Source organism: Hibiscus syriacus, unplaced genomic scaffold, assembly GCF_006381635.1.
Source record: "Hibiscus syriacus cultivar Baekdansim isolate YM2019G1 unplaced genomic scaffold, ASM638163v2 tig00110514_pilon, whole genome shotgun sequence".
Taxonomy (NCBI): domain Eukaryota; kingdom Viridiplantae; phylum Streptophyta; class Magnoliopsida; order Malvales; family Malvaceae; genus Hibiscus; species Hibiscus syriacus.
In genome coordinates, this window is record NW_024062768.1 from 88,080 (window position 1) to 112,508 (window position 24,429).

The following is a 24,429-nucleotide window of genomic DNA, read 5'->3' on the forward strand; positions in this document are numbered from 1 at the left end:
AAATCAGCGACGGAAAAACAATATCATGCGCTATCACATGTCGACGTGTGAAGAACTCACGAATGGTTGAAGCGGGGTGTGAGGCTCATGCACTGGGAGTTTGGTGAATAGACTTTCCAGATCAACCGATCGGTGCACGGCGAACCTCCTAGAGCTGGTGGTGTTGAGAGAGGGGCCTCCGGAAGATGCCAACGAAAATCGACCAAAAAACACCCCTTTCTTTTAGTACACAAACATACCCAAAAAATTTTAATCACTTGAATATTTTATACCATATGATACCATATAGAAATAAGAGAGAATATATTTCTATATATTATATTCATCAGTAGAAAGGGCTATATGTAAACAACTAATATAGCTAAACTAGGCAACATAATATATTACATTTAATGGAATATAAATTAGTCTGGGAATTAACTTAATAATCTGCGTAATACTCTGTAACATATAGTAACAACTGTAGAAACAGAGTTTTCTAGTTTTGGTAAACAGGGTTTTTCGATTCTGAAATTATTTTTATTCAAAGAATAATTGTATATTACACAAGAGAATACATGGGATTTTATATACATGAATTAGAGACCTAGATAAAATATGAGTCATCTTTTCTACAAATTAGGAGATAGTTTTAGAGATAAGTTAGGATTAAGGGTTTTGTGAAGGAACGTAGTTTAGTTTCACAGTTTTTCCATTTATTTTTTCTGCAACAAAGTGTATATCAATCTCCACATGTTTTGTTATGTTGTGGTGCACCGGATTCTTTGCAATGCTTATCGTAGATTTGTTGTCACTCTGAAGTTCAAAATTGTTGTTGTCGCGCATCTCTAGTTCAGTTAATAGTCTTTGTAACCAAATTCCTTAACACATTCCGAGTGCTATCGCCCTATATTCTGCTTCTGCACTACTTCTGGAGACAACTGGTTGTTTCTTGCTTCTCCATGTCACTAGTTTTCCCTACACAATTGAGAAATATCCCGTGGTTGACCTTCTATTTGTTAATTCTCCAGCCCAGCTTGAATCTGAGAAGATTTTGATTGTTTTGTCAACATATTTTCTAAAAATCAACCCATGTTCTGGTGTCATCTTTATATATCTTAAGATTCGATTAATAGCCTCTAGATGTTATTCTCTTTGATAATTCATGTATTGACTAACAATGCTAATAGGAAAAGTAATGTCAGGTCTAGTTAGAGATAGATAAATGAGTTTACCAACTAGCCTCTGATAATGTTCCTTGTTTACCGGGTTTCCATCTTTACTCAATTTCAAGTTAACTTCCATAGGAGTTTTCTAGGGCTTACAATTAGTAATTCTATTTTCAAAAATTAAGTCTAGAATATACTTTCTTTGATTTATGACAATTTTTTCTCATGATCTCGCTACCGCCATGCCTATGAAATATCTCAGAGTTCCCAAATCTTTGGTTTCAAACTCTTTTTCTTTTAATGTCTTCAACTTCTCAATTTCTACCAAGTCATCACCCGTGATTATGATATCATCAACGTAGATAATCAAGATTGACTTCTTCTTATCAAGAGCAGTTTTTACAAATAGAGTGTGATCGGATTGACACTGTTTGTAGTTATCTTGTAATATTACCATCGTGAATATATCAAACCAAGCTCGAAGTGATTGTTTTAGACCATAGAAGGATTTTAGTAATTTACATACCCAGTTATTCCAGAATGAATTCCTAATTGAACTTGCATATAGACCACTTCTTCAAGATAGCCATTGAGAAATGCATTTTTTACGTCTAGTTGGTAAAGTATTCAATCCTTGTTCACTGCCAAGGATAATAGAACTCGAACAGTGTTGAATTTTGCAACTGGAGTAAAGGTCTCCTAATAGTCAACTCCATAAGTCTGAGTGAACCCTTTAGCCACAAGTCTAGCCTTATATCTCTAAATTTTTCCATCTTCCTTGAATTTCACAGTAAAGACACATTTACAGTTGACTGGTTTTTTATCTTTAGGTAGATTAACAATGACCCAGGTTTTGTTGTTTTCTAGAGCTAAAATTTCTTCTTCAACTGTCTTCTTCCACTTAGAACTTTTTAATGCCTCATGTATGGTTTCTGGAATGTGAATATCATCAACCTAAGTTGTGAAAGTCTTAAAACCAGACATTAATTTACCATAAGCAACAAATTTACTAATAGGATGAGTTGTACATCGTCTAACTCCCTTTCTTTGAGCAATTAGTAACACACTAGTATCAATTACCACATCCAACTTACTTTGGTCACTATCTACTTTGTCTGTCGATGAATTTAAACCCGGTTTTGGCTCTTGACAATGCATTGGATACGGTGTGGAAGGTAGGGCTTGTTTGGGTCGTCTTTTGTAGATGAGAATATCGATAGATGGTCTAGGTGTTTTATGAGAGTCGATGGTATTAATGGATTGGTTTTCATTATCAGATGTGATGGTGCTAGGACGTTGTGGAGTGGTAGTTTTTTATTAGAAGATTGACTGATGGGTAACTCAATAATAATTGGTAAAAATTGAAATTTGGACTTACTCTCCCCTGGATTTCTATTTTTGAAAAGAACGATTTATGTTATTGAAAAGTGACATCCACATATATGAATAACCATTTTGTAAAAGGAGAGTATCAATGATAACCTTTCTAGTGGGATGAATAACCAACAAAGACACACCGAATTGCCCGATGATCAAGTTTAGATTTATAAAGATTGTGTTCATTGACAAAGGCAGTATAACCAAAGACACAAAGAGGAACAGAAGAGTTAAAAGGTTTGAAGTGAGGTAATTTAGTGGAAAAGATATTCGATGGACTCTTAAAGGTAAAAATCTTACTAGGCAAACGATTGATTAGAAAAATAGTTGTTAAGAGAGATTTACCCCAAAGGTATTTCGAAGCATTATAAGAAAAAAAGAGTGCTCAGGTTACCTCAAGAAGATGATGGTTTTTACGTTTGATGACCCTATTGTGTTATGGAGTGTCAACACAGGATGTGATGTGGACTATTTTGTTTTCCTAGAAGAAGGATACCAACGATTGAGAGAGGTATTCTCCACCATTATCAAATTTAAGAAAGCCAATGGAACTTTGGAATTGTGTTTCAACCATTTTTTGGAATCGTTTGAAGATGGTACAAGACTCATATTTGTCCTTCATAAGAATGGTCCAAGTGGTACAAGAGTGGTCATCAATAAAAGTAATAAACCAACGAATTCCATGTAAACACGTAACTCATGAAGGTCGCAAATGTCACTATGAATTAAGGAAAAAGGTTTAGGCAAGCGAGAGGGAGAATGGGGATAAGAACTTCAAATATGTTTTTAAAGAGAGAAAATGTCACAAGAAAATGATGCGGGATTTTATTAATAAATAATTTGGGAAACAATTTTGCAAGATAAGAAAAACTTGGGTGACCTAACAAAAAATACCATAACATAATGTCGCCAGTCGCATCTGTGGGAGAAACTGAAACAAAAGAAGAGATAAATGGTGCAGGTGAATGGTTGAGAACTCGAGTATAAGGAGGAGTGTCAAGGATGTAGATTCCACCAAGACGCCTAGCAGTACCAATCACCATCCCCGAGGTCAAATCCTGAAATTCACAATAATCACGAGTAAAATGAAAAGTACAACCCAAATAGGTAGATAATTTGCTAATCGAAATAATATTGCAAGTTAAACTTGAAACAAATAGAACGGTAGACAGAGTAATGTGGCTATTAATGCGAACTGAGCCATAGATCTTAACTGGTGATAGGGAGCCACCAGCAGTACGAACACTGCATGAGATACCATTTTTGTGAAATGTGGAAAATAAACTGAAGTTGCCCGTCATATGATCACTTGCTCCAGAATCAACAATCCAAGAGACACAACCTGGTGAAGGGGATAAGAATGTAAAAGGAGAACTACCTTCACTAACAGTGCAGGCAGACTTCGACTTAGTAGCAGGGGGAATCTGTAAATGACCAAACATTTGCCCTAGATCGTTCAGCTATTGACGAGAAAAGGAACTACCCTTCAATGTCATTAAGCAGAGTTACTATGCGATGGACGGGAGGAGAATTTGGATGGATTCCAGTTGGCTGGAAGGCCATGGAGCTTCTAGCATTTATCAAGAACATTATCAGGTTTCCGACAGTGATCACACCAGGTACGACCTTTCTTGACATGGGTGTAACCAGATGAATGGGTATTTGAAGTTCTTCACGGAGAACGTCAAAGAATACCTCGCAAAGAGAAATAAGTGGTCTGATGCCCAGAATCTTGCCACGAACATCAACAAGAGAGACGGACAGTCCCGATAAGAATTGAAAAATACGTCGTTTTTCAAGTAGCCCTCTGTAGTGTTTGGCATATGCACCGGTTTGCCAATCCGAAGACTCAAATAGATCAATTTGCTGCCATAAGCGAGACAACTGAGTGAAGTATTGGGTAACAGTGAGATCACTCTGCTTCAAGTCGTTGATTCAACATTCAATGGAAAATAGAGCGGACGAGTTTTCCTGATTATAGTACGTCTCCTTGGAAGCGTTTAACATATCGAGGCGTGGTGTAAAGCATGAAGTTTACGCTATTGTCAGGCAGTATAGAGTTGAGGAGCCAGAACATAAACGTGGTGTTATCGGTGAGACAAGTGTCGTATTGGGGGTCGGAGGGATCGAGGATCGGGATATTGTTAGAGAGATATTGTTTTTTTCGATGACTGGTTATGAACAGATGCACAGATTGAGACAAGGCAATGTAATTCTCACCATTTAGATGATGAAAAGTAATGGACGAGGGAACCGAGTCAGAAGGAGACGAATGAACAATGGAAGTTTTAGCCTCGGATGACAGGTTAGACGGAGAAGGATATGCCATGACTGCCGGGGAATTGAGAGCTTGGGATATGTCGCGAACTAGCAGGGAACACTGCTATAAGTGGTAATCGGAGATTTAAGGAGATCAACGCTAGGATGAGTGTCGAATGGGTTGTACGGCGAGGAGACAGTGCTGGCCGAACATTTAGTAACAATGCTAGAATCGGTACTAAACGGCGGCAGAACATGCACCAAACAAAGGAACGGGAAGGGTCGCCGCTGTGATGAGGGCAGTGCTGACCGGCTACACGACAAGAATAGTACGGTGAGGAGAGCAACACTACAACAGAAACAACACTACTGTGGTTACACAGTAAGGAAGACGGCGCTGCAAAAGAGTTGTGCTGCAAAGAGGGTGGCATTACGATGAGGATGGCAATACGAGGAAAATAGGGGTGCGATGAGGACGGTGCTGCTAAGGGTGCGGCAATGAGAGAATAACAACGCTATGATAGGTGGTGTGTTGACAGGATTTCACAATTGGAAGGACGACATTGCACAGAAGGCACACTGCTGGCCGGATGGATGACGAACTGCGGCAGTAGGAAGGCTGGGATCGACGCCGGCAACTAATACCATGTAGAAACAAAGTTTTCCGATTCTGATAAACAGTGGTTTTTCGATTATGAAATTATTTTTATTCAATGAATAATTGCATATTACACAAGAGGATACATGAGATTTTATATTCATGAATTAGAGACCTAGATAAAATATGAGTCATCTTTTCTACAAATTAGGAGATAGTTTTAGAGATAAGTTAGGATTCAGAGTTTAACTTAAACACTACTTACAACAATACTCCTCCATATGAGGGAAAGTTTAGTACATAAAAAAATATCGGTTGAGAAGTTTCCATTACTAATAGAAAAATCATGCATAGGTTTTTTTATATATAATAATTAGATAATTATTTGGTATAATGGAATTTCGAAGAATTTTGATAATTTTTAGATAAAAATATTGATGTCTACACTAGAAAGATATAATAAATGTAATGAATGTAATATAATAAAGTCATGAGAGAGTCCAAGGAACAATAATCTAATTTAATGTTAAGGAACAATAGAGAATAAATGCAGCCGAAAGATGTTACCTTCTTCATAATATTTTGGTTGGCAACCGAAAAATTAGAAAAAGAATTAATATTTTAGGCTGCTCCCAACCGAAAATGTTATATTTTTTATAACATTTTCGGTTGCTCGCATTCTCTGCTATTTTTAGCCTTAAATTAGGTTGTCGTACAACAGAATTACCCAAATGAGACCTAAGAATTTTATTGATGGAATTGGATGTAGAATGATTTAGAACCAGAAACTAAAGTTAATATTTATTCGGCTAGTTATATCTTCAAGTATCTTGATTTAGATCTTGGCGAAAAGCTTTTTCTTCAAAATAAAAGTTTGTTGTGGATGCTTAATAGAAGTGGTTAGGTAGGATTCTTAGAATAAAAGAAGTCTTTATGTTCTAGGAGTCATAAAATATAATTTTTTTTTTCTAAGACTTTATTTAGTTTGATATATATTTTAATTATTATAATAAGCAATCTCTATTTAAAGGGATAATGAATAAAATAAAGGCAAATTAAATTTGTCCAAACCTTAGAAAGATATATAACTTCCAAGTATCTCAAATGATTCCTAACGTTTGATCTCCCATTGATGAGTTTGGATTATCAATAACAACTGTTCTCTACAGACATTGAGATAAAGGGAAGACTCAATTTCCTTGCCAATCACCTTATGACATGATTCAATTCACATATTTGTAACAGTATGATGGTTTTAAATCTGATGCTAACCTATGAATGATATTCACTTTTCATTCATTATTTCTTGTATGTGACATGGTTCTCTATCCTTTTTTTCCTTTCTATCAGTCAATTAGTGGTCAAGCCATAGCATGCAAGCTTAACTAATTCATCATTTTTCATCAGGGTGGTAAATTTGACCATGCAGATCGTCTTTTTCGAAGCATTGAAGCTACATAAAATAATTGCCTTTCTAATACAAGTGACGTGAAGGAGTTGATTCCTGAGTTCTATTACATGCCCGAGTTTCTTATTAATTCAAACTCTTATCATCTTGAGGTGAAACAAGATGGAAATCCTATAAGTGATGTTTCTCTCCCTCCATGGGCTAAGGTATGTGAATTCCTGTCATGAATGCTATGTTTCAGACATTTTCTAGGGTGAATTTGATTTCTCAATACATTGTTTTTTATTTCTCATAGGGTTAACCTGAATTGTTCATAAGTAAAAATAGAGAGGCCCTATAAAGTGAGTATGTTAGCTCAAATCTCCACCACTAGATTGATTTGGTGTTTGGTTACAAGCAACGTGGTGAACCAGCAGTTGAGGTATTTTACGGAAAGAATATCTTTCAATAACTTTACTTTCTTCAACTTTTTCTCCCAATTGATTTCAGTTAAAATGAACGGATTGCAGGCTGCTAATATCTTCTATTATTTAACTTGCGAAGGTGCTGTAGATCTGGACTCCATGGGAGATGATCTACATAGACCAGCAATTAAAGACCAGATTGCAAATTTTGGTCAGACACCAATGCAGATTTTCTATAAAAGTCACCCAAGAAGAGGGCTCCAATTTCAATTGCTCATCCTCTATCTTTCGCACCCGATTCTATTAATTTGACATTTATTCTTCCTTGTACGAGTTATCCAACATCAGCTGCTTTGTATGTGGGATTAATGGTCTCAAACATTGTCATTGTGAACCAGGGGCTTACTTTATCTGTTAAGATGTGGTTGACAACCCAACTTCAGTTCGGTGGAAATTTCACCTTCTCAGGTTCTCAGGTTCTCTATCTTTGACATTATCTTTGTTTTTTTTTTCTTAATTGAATCATTAGGATGTCTTGAATTACTCTATATTTTTTCAAACTTCTCAGGATCTTTTCTTTGGAGTTGGTTCTGATATTCTTTCTCCTCGTAAAATTGGGAGTCCTATAGCAGAAAATGTTGAACTTGGTGCACATACAATACATACACCAAAGAACTTTTTAATTTCATGTGGAAATTGGGAAAATAGCTTCCAAGTCATATCTTTGAGTGATGGAAGAATTGTTCAGAGCATTCGACAGCACAAAGATGCTGAAACTCCCTTGCATATTCTTTCTGGTCATGATGATATAATTACGTGCTTGTATGTTAGTGTAGAGCTTGACATAGTGATTAGTGGGTCAAATGATGGAATTTGTGTTTTCCATACTCTGCGAGATGGAAGATATGTAAGATCCCTGCAGCATCCATCTCGCAGTGCATTGTCAAAACTTGCAACTTCTCAGCATGGACGGATTGTACTTTATGCCGATGGAGATCTTAGCTTACATCTTTATTCTATTAATGGAAAACATCTTGCCTCTTCTGAGGCCAATGGGCGCCTCAATTGTGTTGAACTCAGTGGATGTGGCGAGTTTTTGGTCTGTGCTGGTGACCAAGGACATATTTTTGTTCGCACTATGGACACACTTGAGGTTGTGAAACGATTTAGTGGGGTTGGGAAGATAATAACATCTCTATCTGTGACTCCAGAAGAATGTTTCTTATCCGGGACAAAAGATGGAAATCTTCTTGTTTATTCTATAGAAAATTCCCAACGCAAAGCGATCGATAAAGTTATGATATCCAGCTAAACAATGGTTCAGTATGGCAATGGTTGTTTTGACAGTTAAGGTCTACTTGGTGACAATGATCTCAGGTACTTTGCTCATTGATGTTTATTGTTAATCATTTCATTTATTTAGCATAATTATGTTAATTCAGTTCATAATTTTCATTTCCACTACATGCATCGAACAATGTTTCTTAATGTGGTTGTTGTGGCCTTATTTGATCAAGTATGTTGCATAGTTGTTTGAAAGTTATCTGTGGCGTATAAAATTTCATGTTGATATACCTCTATTTTTTACATGATTTTTCAAAGATGTGAATGCCACGACCTTTATTGCTAGTATGAATTCTTGTACTTGTTCATTTTAATACCATATCATTCTATGCATCCAAGAAATGGCATTTTGTATTCTGTTTAATCATTTTAGTTTTCTATTCATTTTGTTTTTGGGCAGGAATACTACGAAAACTGTACGGTCACACAATATTCTTAACCTTTTGTAACATTAAGAGATAGGCATTCAAAAGAGGCAACATTTAAAAAAAAATCATTCACTTTTTGTTTCAGCAGAAATAGAGATGACTCGACATATTTCTTATTAGCCTAGGTTTCAGTTCTTTTGTATTATCAGCTCATAGTTTTCGTTGCTCGAACTCTCATCCCTTACTTTGTACAGATGGGCCAACTTGTCTGCTTCTAAACTGAATGGGAAAAAATCTATTCTTCCCAAGCATCATCATTGCCTACATATCATTCAACTGCTCTCATTATTATGATGGTAATTTTATTCACATTGGTTGATCTTTCCCTACTGTTAATTGAGTAACTATTACTTTTGGTTTAAAAGCAATTTTAAACAATAATATTAAACATTTAAATGAACATTTTTTAAATAATAAAAAAAGTTTAATTAAATGTGTATCTAAATCTAAGATGAGTTGAGCTTTAGAATCCAAAATGGACTTTTTCTTGCTTGTGTTCAAAGGAAAAGAAGTTATGCCCTCCTTTAACTATATCTTAAAAGAAAATAAAAATAATTGTTATGGGTAATATAACTCAATCTTCTTTAAAAATATTTATGGTTTTTGAGAGAATAAATATAGATGTAAAAAGGGCCGTGAAGGGGTTTAAATATGTTATGGGATGTATTTTTTTAAAAGGAATTTAAATGATTTTGATCACTCCTTATTCACTTGGTCCGTTATCCAACTACCAATATCATGGAAATTAGAATATTATAAATTTGAAAAATTGACGAGTCTAAGAAGCTGACGAACTAAACATTTGAGACTGAAATCTCCTTTGAGATTATCATTTTTTTATTTCTTAAATTATTTAAGTTCCTTCTCATCTCTTATAAATATTATTACTTAAATTCAAAATATCAAAATAAATCCATATTATTGAGAAAAAACAAATTACTCTAAATGATTAGACCTCTGAATTAATTCGAGAATATTTTCGAGTACAAAAACCTTCTTATCTTGTATTTATTCAAATATTTTTTATTTTCTCTGCCAATAAATAAATCCTCCCCAAAATCAATTAAACATACTCATCATACATAAAATAATACTAAATTACAAAACATACAAATATATAAGGGTATATCAGTCGTTTCCAAGCATGGATGTAATTAAAAACCTAAAATTTCACAATATAAACGAATAGTACTGTAAAGTTTAGTATCGAAACTTTGCATTCGATACTAATACAATGGCTCATACTAATACTAAATCAACTAAATTGGAATTTTTGCTTAAAAAAATAATGATACTAGGAGAATAATATTGATACGACCTACTCAAAATCTACATTTTTTTTAAATAAATATTTTCTAACATTCTGAAATAATAATGTAACCTTTGTAGTATCTTCATAAACAAAAAATGTTAAATGAAACATTCTTACAACATCAAATTCACCAACAAATCAAATAAAACTGCACTTGCCACCGACAAGTAAATGGGTTTGTATGAAATCAAATAAAACTAATACTAAAAGATAAAGAAATAAAGTAATTGTCACGACAAGTCAATTGCCACCGACAGGTTATACCCTCAGCAAGTGAATTTGCATGGTTATGGAATTATGCTAATGCTTCCGATTGAAAATGCCTATGGCAAGTCATGTCATTCTAGATGCTTTACAAAGTTACAAAAAATACCCTTCTGATAATGTCTAGAAGAAGATCTGCGACAATAATTGCCTTTGGTAATACAGACTTACATTAGCCAAAGTAATTACACCGTTCTTAGGTCGCACTCCTTTTAGTCGAATAAATTCTTCTCTTTTCATAGGGAGATTAGTTCTCAACACTCTAGTGTTTGAAAACCAGCATTCGTTAATTTAAACAATAATTTAAATAATCATTCATTTCTAAATAACTCAATCATAAACACAATAATCAATGAATGAACATTCAAAGGGGGCTAAACCATGCATAAATACGATCAAACGTTTACAAAAATATAAATCCCAAAAACCTACACCAACTAATATTAGTTCATGGCAGAGTGAATATTGTTTTTAGAAATAAACCAACACACATAATCAAAGTAAAAAGAAAAACTAGAAAATGAAGAAAAAGGTGATTTTTAAGTCCTTTAGTGTCCGTCGAAGAGCTTCGACTTGAGTATAGAAGAATTCCAATCCAACTTGCTTAGAATTTTTGGAAACACCCTTGATCTTTTAATAGTCGACCGTACCTTGCTTCATAGAGGAGATAATATTTTTAAGAATTGAAAACTTTATCTTATCCCTTTTTTAGTCTACTGTTCCTTGTTTTGACTTCCAAAAATTGGGTCAAATATGCAGCTGGACTAGTTCAATTTTCTGGCGGTGGTCTGCTCCTCTTGACAAGGCATTTCTCTTCCCTTGATTACCACAACATTTTCTGTCCACGACAAACTATGCTTCCCAGCACTTCCTGTTCCTCAGCATCTCTCGTATTGCCCACATCTCATGCCACATCTGTACCATGCAACACACTACAACAAAACACATACCACAAAAATAACAATGAAACTAACACTAAATGTATGCAATGAAACATAAATATGCAACAAAATGAGCAGAAATATTACCCTTTTGTAGAGGTGACAACCCTCAACTTGAATTATTGCTTGTTCTCAAGCAATGCAACAACAACACTTGCCCATGACATATTGAACTGTTGACAACTGCACTTGCCATGCATGTTTCACCTCAAAACCTTGGCAAATTCTACTGATCACTATCAAATCCCAAAACAACTAGAAATCGACTCAAACAGTTTCATGATGCTCGTGAGTGTGTGCTCTTATTAGTTATGATTATTTCACCAACATGGGTTTTTTGTAAAGAATAACATAATTATCAAGAATAATATTAGGTTTTTGGAACTTATTGCAGATTTAGGAAGTTACAGAAAATATAGGCACCACGTCCATAATTTTGTCCATTTTTTTATAATGGTAAAAAATAAATCGGTTAATTTCTTTCTCCCCCGATTGGGTTAGAACCAAAACCCCAAAAATATTTTCGCAATTTTCCCCAAAATCCCTAAACCCCACTGACTCCTATTTCCTTGATTATGTCGTCATCTGACCACCTTAGCTAATGTCATTAACCCTAATCGAACTAGCATCCTGCCTCAACCAAACCCTGACTGTTATCAACCCTGTATCGACTACCGCTGGTCAGAAATCGAACGAGGAGAGCTTCGAATAAACCCAAGCCGACCGCTGCTCATTTCGATGATTTCGGCCGTTCTAGCCGTCGGTGAGTCTCACCGCTCTCCCTATTGTCTTCTCCGGTCGGTTCCGCTCAAAACCTGATTGGTAGGTCGAATCATTGCCATCATTTTCACTAGCCGCTGGCGTGGGTAAGCGGTTCAAACCTTTTCTTTTAATTTCGTCGATTTTGACATAAATGTGGATGTTGGATTGGATGATTTTGATAAGTGTATGAATAGGGAGTGTTCGGCCGCCCACATCAGCCTTCGTCACCATCGCACATGCCTCCACGCGCCGTCGTATGCGCGTGTGGTTTGTTCTGGCTTAGGGAAGATTCCAAAATTGGGTCGACCCGCTTGGTCAGTCAAGTTACCGAGTCAACTCCGTCTGAGTCAACCCGTTGACTTTCACCCATTTACTTTTACCGTTGACCGTTGACCAAAAAGTTAACTTTTTTTTGAAAAAAGTCTCATTTTATGTTTTTCGACTTCAAGAGTTCGAATATGAAGTCCATTTTGCCAAATTCGCACCCATTTTTCGATGTTTTACCTTCGGAATTAACTATGGTTTCTCAATTGAGTTCAGTTTCTGATGTAAATTCGGTTTCTTTGTATCCAAGGAAATATATGACGTTAAATTCAAGTTCGAGGGTGATCTAATGGAGTTTAAATGGTCGATCGGTATGGCACAAAAATTGAGAAAATACTTTATTACCTTTTGTATGCTTTTCAGACTCATTGATGGATGGTAATTGCATGAATGAAATTTATTAATACATTAGATGTATTTAATTATCAACGGACTCAGTCGTAAAATTGGAATAAGGATAGAAAACGGTATAAGACTCAGATTGCTCGATAAAGAGAAATTGGAAGATCAATAAAAAATAATTACAAGTTCAGTGATCCAATAATAAATGAATCGGTTTCAAGATCCATGAAGTTTGATAAATTCTCTTAAAATATTAAATATCGGGATTAACTGGATATGAAGATATCGAAAAGAGCAAAATGAGATAAAATTATGAAAATGCCCTTGTACTTGAAAAGGACCAAGACTACTCCAGATGGCGAATAATAACTCTGAAAGGATAAATTTGACAAACTATTAGAAAAATTGTATACGATCGACTTTAAAGTAATTCCTGAAATGTCCTCGAGCTTCATAATAAATATAATAACCTATATTGATCAAAAGAGAAAAATACCCTAACGTTAAAGGAATTATATTATATTCAAGCCTAATGTATCGAAAGTATGCCACTAACAAAATTGAACAGAATTATGATGATATGCTTAAAATGTAAAATGACCAAAATACCCTAAAGTGTGAAATGACCCAAGGAACATCTAAGCACTATATTGAACAATACTTTCAGATCTGAAAAGAATAAATCAACCTCAAATATTAAATGACCTAAGTAAACTCAATGACTTAGGACTAGTGAGTGATTTGGATAAGTTTGGAAACACTGATGAGCTTACATGGTGTACTGTCCACGTGGGTTATGAACCACAAATCAAGTATATTGGTATTTTCCTGATAGTGTTGCAGCGTGGGAATGAAATAAAGACCATTGGAATATCTGTTCGTTCCTTTAAGATCTATTCAGTGATGATTCTAAAGATGATCTTTAGAGAATAAATTTTTAGTATTAAAGAGTGAATACCCTGGAAGGGCAAGAAATTGACCAGTCAACAGGCATCAGTTCTGGGAGTTGTTCGATAATCCGATCGATCAATATAAACGGTGAATGTTCTGAATCTTCGTTTCTCCCTTATCAGCTCAAATCACTACAGTCATATCTGAACACACAAGTATCTTAGATGCAAAGGATACCGAATACCCCCATTTGGTTCAATTGGACTAAAATCCTGTTAATTCAACATGCATCAGTTCAGTTGGGTAATAGAATCACTCTCAATAAATCTGAATCTAGAATTATTCTGTATATAGGTTCCTGAACACTTTCCTGATGTACATGAATCATAATGAGATTCTAAATTATATACCTTAAATGTCTGACTATATCAGTTAGTAATAGACTCATTTCAATAAGACATCGTTCCTGGAATCCGATCAAATAACATCAGTTTCATGTTATCCATTCTGATAACTACCTAGTGTCTCAAAGAAATACTTGGATCTGTAGTGTGTTCCACATGTCTACATGACTGTTTTATGTGTTTTGAAATGAGTTTTAACAAAATTATTGATTTACTAGTTTATGAACCATGGCAACATGGTATGTGATATCTGATTTTTGTTTTCTGTTTTCATCAAAAACTATGAATTATTCATGATTTATGGAATTGTTCATGATTTATGGAATCATGGAATTTTCTGGTTTATGAATTATGGTACCTGAAATGTGTTATCGAGTTTCATGTTTTCACTGGAAAATATGAATTGATCCTGATTTATGGAATCATGGAATTTACTGGTTTATGAACTATGGTTTTTTGTTTTCACGGGTTATACCCAAACTATTCTATTGGGACATTATCTGGGTAGACTAGAATATGGAGGTACAACTCTAATCAAGCTAGTAAATCCTTACAGACTTAAGGTGGCCTTTGGGTAGACTCTTAGGCCCCAAGGTATTCCCCTTAAGTTAATCATGTGACTACTTATGGCGTACGGGTGGAGGGAAGTTATATGGTTTACTTCATGGTTACGCTTATGAGATTTACTGGATCACGATCCATATATTACGAATTACGGTTAAAATATTTTTCTACTGGACTTTTATATAGATAAGATTCTGGAGTATGGAGGCACAGCCCTGATCCAGCTAGTAAGACCTTACGAACCTAAGGATACCCTTGGGTAGGACCACAGGCCCCAAGGAATACCCTTAGGTTGGCCCTATTTGTTGTGTGCTTAGGGTAAGCCCTTATGGATGTAGTTATGGGGAACTATATAATGGAGTTTGGTTGGAGGGTTCCACTATGGTTTTAAAAGATTTATATCTTTTAACTAGTTTTGATTGGAACACACTAGATATCCTATTCAATCTCCTAAAAACATTATAATATGAATGTTTCTTATGAATTGAGATCTCCATGGCTTCTACTTGATGAACTACCAATGGAACCCCAGCTTATTCTGAAAACCCCGTATACGTCTAATTTAATAAGGAATTTTATTATTATACATTTATATGTATGTCCTGCAGCATCAACTGGTAGTAGTGTATTTCTGAGCTTCCCAAAGCTCACTTTGTTACTCACCCTTTCAAGTTAAAAGAATTGTACCAGTGCAACTATTGACTTCAGTAGGGGACTTCCACCGGCGTTGCTTGTGGAGTACGGTGCATGTAATTAGGGGGCATGTAGCTTGTAATTTGTTTTGCATATGAGTATGAAATTTGTTTTATTTCTAAATATTGATAAATTTTACTTTTGTAATTATAAATGATTTTATGATTTTACATGATTTAATAAAAATTTATTTTTCTGAGATTTTTTAGGTGGGTTACTCCGGTGGCCCTAATGTGACACCCCAGATCAGATCGGGACACCTGTATCGGTCTGAGGGGTTATATTTTGTGGTATCAGAGCCTAGGTTATGTCAAATATTTCTAGATAGACCAGACGGTCGAATGTTAAAAGATGTCTAGTCAGTACATGCCCCTGGATTGCAATTGTACTTCTCTAGGCCGAAACTCCAAGGTCTAGTCCCTCCCTGTAACGAGCTAACCTAAGTTTTCTATCTGCTAGGGCTCGACCTATGCATAAAGGAATATCAGCAATATTTGTCTAAATTCTATAAAGGGTCTCACGAGTAATGTGAGTTACTTATTTGAGAAATTTTGACCTGACACCCGAAATGAAATTGGGATATGTTATCGCTCTATAAACCTAACCTCGTAACCAAGGTTGAATTGTTTCTACAAGGATAATTTTGTTATGATTCTTTTATTGGAATGAGGGTGAGTTTAGACGAGAAAGTATACTTAGCTGTTAAGGATTAGTAGAGGGCTTGTACTTCTATAAAAGCAACTAGAAGCTATGGAAGAACTGATGGAAGCTTCATTTATGCATTTTTGTGACTTGAGTGAATTTCGAGAACCAAATTCTTTTAAGGAGGGAAGAATTGTCACACCCCAAAATAGGGGTCAAATTATAGGTTTTTGGAACTTATTGCAGATTTAGGAATCTACATAAAATACATGCACCTCGTCCATAATTTGTCAATTTTCTTATAATGGTGAAAAATAAACCGGTTAATTTCTTTCTCCTCCGATTGGGATAGTACCAAAACCCCAAAAAAGTTTCCTAATTTCCCCCAAAATTCGTCTGACCACCTTAGTTGATATCACTAACCCTAATCAAACTGACATCTCGCCCTAACCAAACCCCGACTATCATCAACCCCATATCGATCGACGCTCGTCGGGAATTATACGAGGAGAGCTTCGAAGAAACCAAGCCGATCGCCGCTCATTTCGATGATTCTGGCCGTTCTAGCCGTCGGCAAGTCTCACCAGTCCTCTCGTTGTGTTCTCAGGTCGGTTCCGCTCAAAACCCGATTGGTGGGTCGAATCATTGTCATCGTTTTCACCGGCCACCGGTATGGGTAAGTAGCTCGAAACTTTTCTTTTAATTTCGTCGATTTTGAGTGAAATATGGTTGTTGGATTGGATGATTTTGATAAGTGTATGAAAAAGAAGTGTTCGCCCGCCCGGATCAGCCTCCGTTACCACCGTATGCGCCTTCATGCGTTGTCGTATAAGTATAGGGTTTGTTCTAGCTTAGGGAAGATTCCAGAACCGTGTTGACCCGCCTCCCTGACCCATCTATCCGATTTGACTTGACTCGCTTAGTCCAGTCCCGTCACTGAGTCAACTCAGTCTGAGTCAACCCGTTGACGTTGACCATTGATAAAAAATTCAACTTTTTTGAAAAGGTCCCATTTTTTTTTTCAACGTCTTGAGTCTGAATCCAAAGTCTGTTTTGCCAAATTCGCTCCCTATAAGCCATTTTTTTATGTTTTACATTCGAAATTCAATATGGTTTCTCAATTGAGTTCAGTTTCTGACTTAAATTAGATTGCTTTGTATCCGAGGAAATAAAGGACATTAAATTCAAGTTAGAGGGTGATCGAATGGAGTTTAAATGGTCAATCGGTATGGCACAAAAATTGAGGTAATACTTAACTACCTTTTGTATGCTTTTCAGACTCATTGATGGATGGTAATTGTATGTATGAAATTGATTGATACATTATATGTATTTAATTATCAGTGGACTCAGTTGTAAAATTGGAATAAGGGTAGAAAACGGTATAAGACTCAGACGGCTCAATAAAGAGAAATTGTAAGATCAATCAAAAATAATTATAAGTTCAGTGATCCAATAATAAATGAATTAGTTTCAAGATCCATGAAGTTTGATAAATTCTCTTTAAATATTAAATACCAGGAATAATTGGATATGAAGTTATCGAAAAGAGCAAAATGGGATAAAATTACAAAAATGCCCTTGTACTTGAAAATGACTAAAACTACTCTGGATGGCGAAGAATAACTCTTAAAGGATAAATTTGACTAATTATCAGATTGTATACAATCAAATTTAAGGTAATTACTAAAATGTCCTCGAGTTTCGTAATAAATATAATAACCTATATTTATCAAAAGAGCAAAACACCCTGAACGCTAAAGGAATTAGATTGTATTTAAGCCTAATGTATCGAAAGTATGCCACTAACAGAATTGAACAAAATTATGATGATATGCCTAAAATGTAAAATGACCAAAATGCCTTAAAGTGTGAAATGACCCAAGGAACATCTAAAAACTGTATTGAATGAAACTTTTAGATCTGTAAAATGACCGATTGGTTGGTCGAATCATTATCGTCGTTTTCACCGGCCGATGGTGTAGGTAAGCAGTTTGGTCCTTTTTCTTTTAATTTCTTCGATTTTGACTGAAATGTGGATGTCAGATTGGATGATTTTGATAAGTGTATGAACAAGGAGTGTTCGACTGCCTGGATCAGCCTCTGTCACCACCGCATGTGTCTTCGTGCGTCGTCGTTAGCGCATGGGGTTTGTTCTGGCTTGGGGAAGATTCCAGAATCGTGACGACCCGCCTACCTAACTCAATGTCCGACCCGACCTGCTTGGTCCAGTCCAGTCACCGAGTCAATTCGGTCGTAGTCAACTTGTCCGAGTCAACCTGTTGACTTTTACCCGTTAACTTTGACCAGATTACTTTGACTGTTGATCGTTAACCAAAAAGTCATCTTTTTTGAAAAGGTCCCATTTTATGTTTTTTGACGTCGTGAGTCCGAATCCAAAGTCTGTTTTTCCATATTCGCACTCGGTAAACCGTTTTTCGATGTTTTACCTTTGGAATTCAATATGGTTTCTCAATTGAGTTCAATTTCTAACATAAATTTGGTTGCTTTGTATCAATGGAAATATGTGACATTAAATTCAAGTTTAAGGGTGATCGAATGGAGTTTAAATGGTCAATCAGTATGGCATAAAAATCGAGGTAATACTCTAGTACCTTTTGTATGCTTTTCGGACTCATAGATTGATGGTAATTGTTAGAGTATGCACAAAGACCAATAATATGATGATTTTAATAATACTTTTATTTACCGATTTTATTGAATAAAGGTATTTCCGCTATTATTTTTAGTTATATATATGTTTTTAACATAAACTGAAAGATAATAAAGTCCATATAATGACATAATTGTTATTATTAAAAGATCACTAGTCAAGTATTATTATGGGCATGGACAATAATAATATGCTTAAGACTAACATGTTATTGATTGATGGCAATGATTTGTCATTGACATAGAGATTTCATAATTGATACATGATTATATTGTTAGAGAAATATTTATTGGATTGACCCACCATGAGTATATGTCTTGGATTATTATGTGACAATCATAACATTTCTCATGGTAATGACTATATGTATGATCCTCGGACTTGATATCAATATTATCCCAACATATATTGTTGTATGTTTTGATGCAGTTAAAAAAGCTCCATAATTGGTTGCTCTATATAGACTTTTATTGAATATATCTCAATATATGTAGTGGGTGTGTATGATTATGATAAGATTTGTCATTCCTACATAATATATCACAGGCCACTTGATTGAGTGAGACTAGAAACGCATGGCCATGCTCGAATAAGTTGATGTGAGATATCACAAACAAATTTTGGAAGTCCTTACATGAGGCATTGGGTACTCACTTGAATTTCAGTATAACTTTTCATCCTCAAACAAATGAACAGTAGAACGAACTATTCAGATATTAGAGGATATGCTAAGGGCATGTGTGATTAAGTTTAAAGAATCATGGGAAATGTATTTTCCTTTAGTGGAATTTGCTTAGGATTGAAATGAGAAAAGATGTACAATTTGTTATACGTTACTAAAATATATCTAGAGTTAATATATATATGTTTGATATACATGTGTTTTAATAATCCCGAATATTTAATTCAAATTAATTAAATAAAGATTTAATTAATTTGAAATAATAAAATCCCTAATATGATTAGGATATAAAAGGATGTGTTAGGTCTAGAAGCCATTTCAGAACACACATAATCTTCAGCCATTTTTTTCAAAACGGTTTTAGGGAAAACAAATATTGCTCTAAATCAGGTGAACTAAGTAGAGGCAAAGACATGATTTCGTGGAGGCTTACGATTCGAACCGATCAACACCACCATTAGTTGTTGATGTCGTTGTTATTTTCAAGGAACCCACTGTAAGTATTCGCATCCCTTCCTCCTGATTTCGGTTTTATGTACTTGGATTCCTGATGAGACCGTCGAGTTTTGTTTTTGGGCTCTAACTATTGTATCTTATTTATTTCTATATTTTTTATGTATTCAATGCATCAAATGATAAAATAAGAATGAATATTGATGAGATCAATAAGGGCCTAATATTAAAACGAACAATGATGAGATAATTACGCAAATCCCTCTTTATAATCTAATTTAACTTAACTGCCCAATATTTACCCTCTTAAGGCTTCGATCGATATTGTGTGGGCTTTGCCAAAGCATTGGCACATAAATTTATCTTGGTTAAACGCGAAGAATAAGCAAGTGATATTCACCGGTTGAGATATTAGTAATAACTTAACTAGGTTATTCTAATAGGATTAGAAACCTAGAGGTTAAATATTTGGATAAGTCATGAGATGACTTGAACAAGAGTTGTTCACCAAAAAGAGGAGTTACATGATATGTAACTAGTAAAGTGTTACTTACCTAAATAATTAATATCCTAAAAGAAAAGCTAAAGCTGATTTAGGAAATTGATGTATTATGGATCCTTACTCACTAGAAAATTTCCGTTGAATTTTTTCGAAATTAAAATTGAGAGGGTTTTTAATTTAGAATAAAATAGTGGGAGTAATTCATAAATAAAGACCTATTTATGAATTTTAATTCGGTAAATTTACTTACTTTAATATTTCCATTGTTGTAAATTTAATGGCAAACAACACTTAATCACTGCGATCACTCCTTGAGAAGGATAAACTTAATGGCATAAACTTCCTTGATTGCTTTCATAATTTTAGAATTGTTCTCAAATAGGAAAGAAAAGAATATGTCATTGAAGAACCTGTTCCTGATGAACCGACAACTATTGCTTCAAGAGCTAAAAAGATAAATTCAAGAAATACATGGATGATATGTTAGATGTTGGATGTCTAATGCTTACCACCATGACTCTTGAGCTTCAAAAGCAACATGAGGACATGGTTGCATATGAGATGATTCAAAATCTCAAAGAAATATATGAAGGGCAAGCACGTCAAGAGAGATATAAAACCTCTAAACCTCTATTTTAATACAAAATGGCATAGGGAACTCCTGTAGGAGATCATGTTATAAAGATTATGGGCTACATCCAAACGTTAGAAAAGTTGGGATTTCCTCTCAAAGATGAATTGGCTACCGATTTTATCCTGCAATCGTTTCCAGATAGCTTTAGCCAATTTTTCCTTAATTTCAACATGAATGAAATTAACAAGACTTTGCCACAGTTACTTGGCATGTTACAAACTGTAAAAAAAACATGAAAAAGATTGGACCTAAGCCCATTCTGATGGTCCATAAGGACAAAGGAAAAGGAAATAAAAATGTAGTGGCAAAGTCTAAGGGCAATGGTAAGGCAAAACCGAAAGGGAAAAATGCATTGAAACCCAAAAGGGGAGTTAGCAAGGAAGGAAAATGTTTCCATTGCGATAAGACCGGACACTGGAAGAGAAACTGCCCTGTTTAACTTGAAGAGTTCAAGAAGGCAAAAGCAAACGGAACGTTTATTTCAGGTATTTATGTTATTGATGCTAATTTGTCAACATCTATTTCTTGGGTATTAGATACCAGTTGTGGTTCTCATATTTGTACTTCTATACAGTGACTGCAAAAGAGAAGGAATCTGGCTAAAGGAGACATGGACCTACGAGTGGGAAATGGAGCAAGAGTTGCTGCATTAGCTATAGGGACATATGTTTTATCTTTGCCTAGTGGAGTTGATTTAAATTTAGAGGATTATTATTTTGTGCCTAGTTTGACTAAGAACATTATTTCTATTTCTTGTTTGGACAAGATTGGTTTTGATATTATTATTAAGGATAATTTTTGTTCTTTTTATCTCGATAATGTTTTTTATGGTTCGACACAATTGGTTAATGGTCTCTATATTTTGGATCAAGAAAACACCATTTATAACGTAAATACTAAGAGATAAAAAACAAATGACTCAAATCAAACTTATATTTGGCATTATCGTTTTGACCATATAAGTGAGAAAAGCATATCAAAACTCCATATAGATGGATTCTTAGATTCGTTTGTATTCTAACAATATGATGTATGTGAATCTTGCTTGTTAGGAAAAATGACTAAGGCTACTTTTTATAGTAAAGGTGAGCGAGCAAGTGATTTATTGGGGTTAATACATAGTGATGTATATGGACCGATGAATACACAGGCCATAGGTGGATTCCATTACTTCATTACTTGCACCGATGAATTTAGTCGATATGGGCATATTTATCTTTTGCGCCATAAATCTAAAGCCCTTGAAAAGTTTAAGGAATTTAAAAATAAAGTACAAAATCAACTAGGCAATAGTATTAAGGCACTACGATCAGATCGAGGTGGAAAATACTTAAGCATAGAGTTTGATTAACTCGTGAAAGAATGTGGGATTGTCTCACAACTTACATCACTTGGTACACCACAGTGGAATGGAGTTTATGAAAGAAGAATCAAACATTGTTAGACATGGTTTAATTGATGATGAGTCATAGTGATCTTCTGACCTTTTTTTGGGGACATGCACTTGAAACAACCACTTTAACACTAAATCATGTTCTATCTAAATTGGTTCAAAAGAAACCATACGAGATATGGACTGGGAAGCGTCCTAGTATGTTTTTTAGAAAGATTTGGGATTGTAAAGCTTATGTAAATCATCAAATGTCTACAAAGCTCAAACATAAATCTCATAAGTGTATATTTTTTTATATCCTAAAGAAACTAAGAGATATTATTTCTTCAACCCTAACAAGAACAAAGTGTTTGTTGCTCAAACAAGAGTTTTTCTCGAAAGAGAATTTCTCTCAAAGAAAGGGAATGGTATAAATATTGAACTTGGAGAAGTTCAAGAACAACAGACCAATGAACCTGAAGTTGAGCATGTTTCACAAGTTATTGAGGAGCATTCAACAGATTTAGAAATACAACCACTGCGTAGATCCACAAGAGAACGTCATGCACCTGAGAGATTTGGATTTCTCATTATTACACATGGAGATGTTCTTCTTATGGATCAAGATTAGCCCATGACTTAAGAAGAGGCAGTGTCTAGCCCAGATTCTAAGAAATGACTTGAAACCATGAGATCTGAGATGGATTCCATGTCAGTAAACCTAGTATAGACTTTGGTTGAAACGCCTGAAGGGGTCAAACCTATAGGTGTAAATCGATTTTCAAGAAGAAAACTGACATGGATGGTAATGTATAAACATAAAAAAGGGAGATTAGTCGTTAAAGGTTATCGAAAAATTCATGGGGCAGACTATGACGAAACATTTTCCCCTATAGCAATGTTTAAGTCCATCTGAACCTTGCTCGCAATAGTTGCATTCCATGATTATGAAATCTGGAAAATGGACATCACAACCGCTTTCCTTAATGGAAAACTTGAAGAGGATATGTATATGACACAACCAAAAGGTTATGTCATTCCAGGAAATGTTGGAAAGGTTTGTAAGCTACAGAGGTCTATTTATGGACTAAAGCAAGCTTCTCGAAGCTGTAATCTTCTTTTCAATGATACAATCAAAGAGTTTGGTTTTATCATAAATGAATATGAGCCTTGTGTTTATAAAAAGACTAGTGGAAGCATTGTTTCTTTCCTAATCTTGTATGTAGATGAAATACTCATAATAGGAAATGATAAACCTACTTTATAGTCTGTTAAGACTTGGTTAGGTAGTTGTTTTTCTATGAAAGATTTGGGTAAGGCAGCGTATATCTTAGGAGTTAAGATCTATAAAGATAGATCAAGATGAATTCTAGGTATGAGTCAAAGTACATATATAGACAAAGTGCTAAAAAGGTTCGGTATGGAAGAATCCAAGAAAGGATTTTTGCCTATGAGTCATGTCATTTCTCTTTCCAAGGAAATGTTTCATTCAACTCCACAAGAAAGAGAAAGGATGAATAAGATTATATATGCTTCAACTATTGGTTCTATCATGTATGTCATGATATGTACTCGACCAGATGTATCGTATGTTTTATGCATGACGAGTCAATATCAAGCAAACCCTGGTGAAAATCACTTGGTTGCAGTTAAAAATATCCTTAAGTACTTAAGAAGAACTAAAGATAAATTTATTGTCTATGGAGGGGATGAAGAGCTTAGTATAAAAGGTTATACTGATTCCAGCTTCCAAACTGATAAGGATGACTCACGATCGCAATCTGGTTTTGTGTTTTGTCTTAATGGAGGTGTTGTGAGCTGGAAAAGTTCGAAGCAAGACACAGTAGCTGATTCTACAACAAAGGTTGAATACATTACAGCTAGTGAAGCAGCAATAGAGGTTGTTTGGATCAAGAAGATCATATCAGAATTAGGGGTTGATCCCAACATATTAGATGTTGTAGAACTCTGTTGTGACAATAATGGAGCCATTGCACAAGCAAAGGA

General features: G+C 35.0%; 1 pseudogene; it reads left to right on the forward strand.

Moving 5' to 3' along the window:
- Positions 1–8,506, forward strand: part of LOC120130128 — a 65,962-nt pseudogene extending 57,456 nt beyond the window's left edge.
- The last annotated feature ends 15,923 nt before the right edge of the window (positions 8,507–24,429 follow it).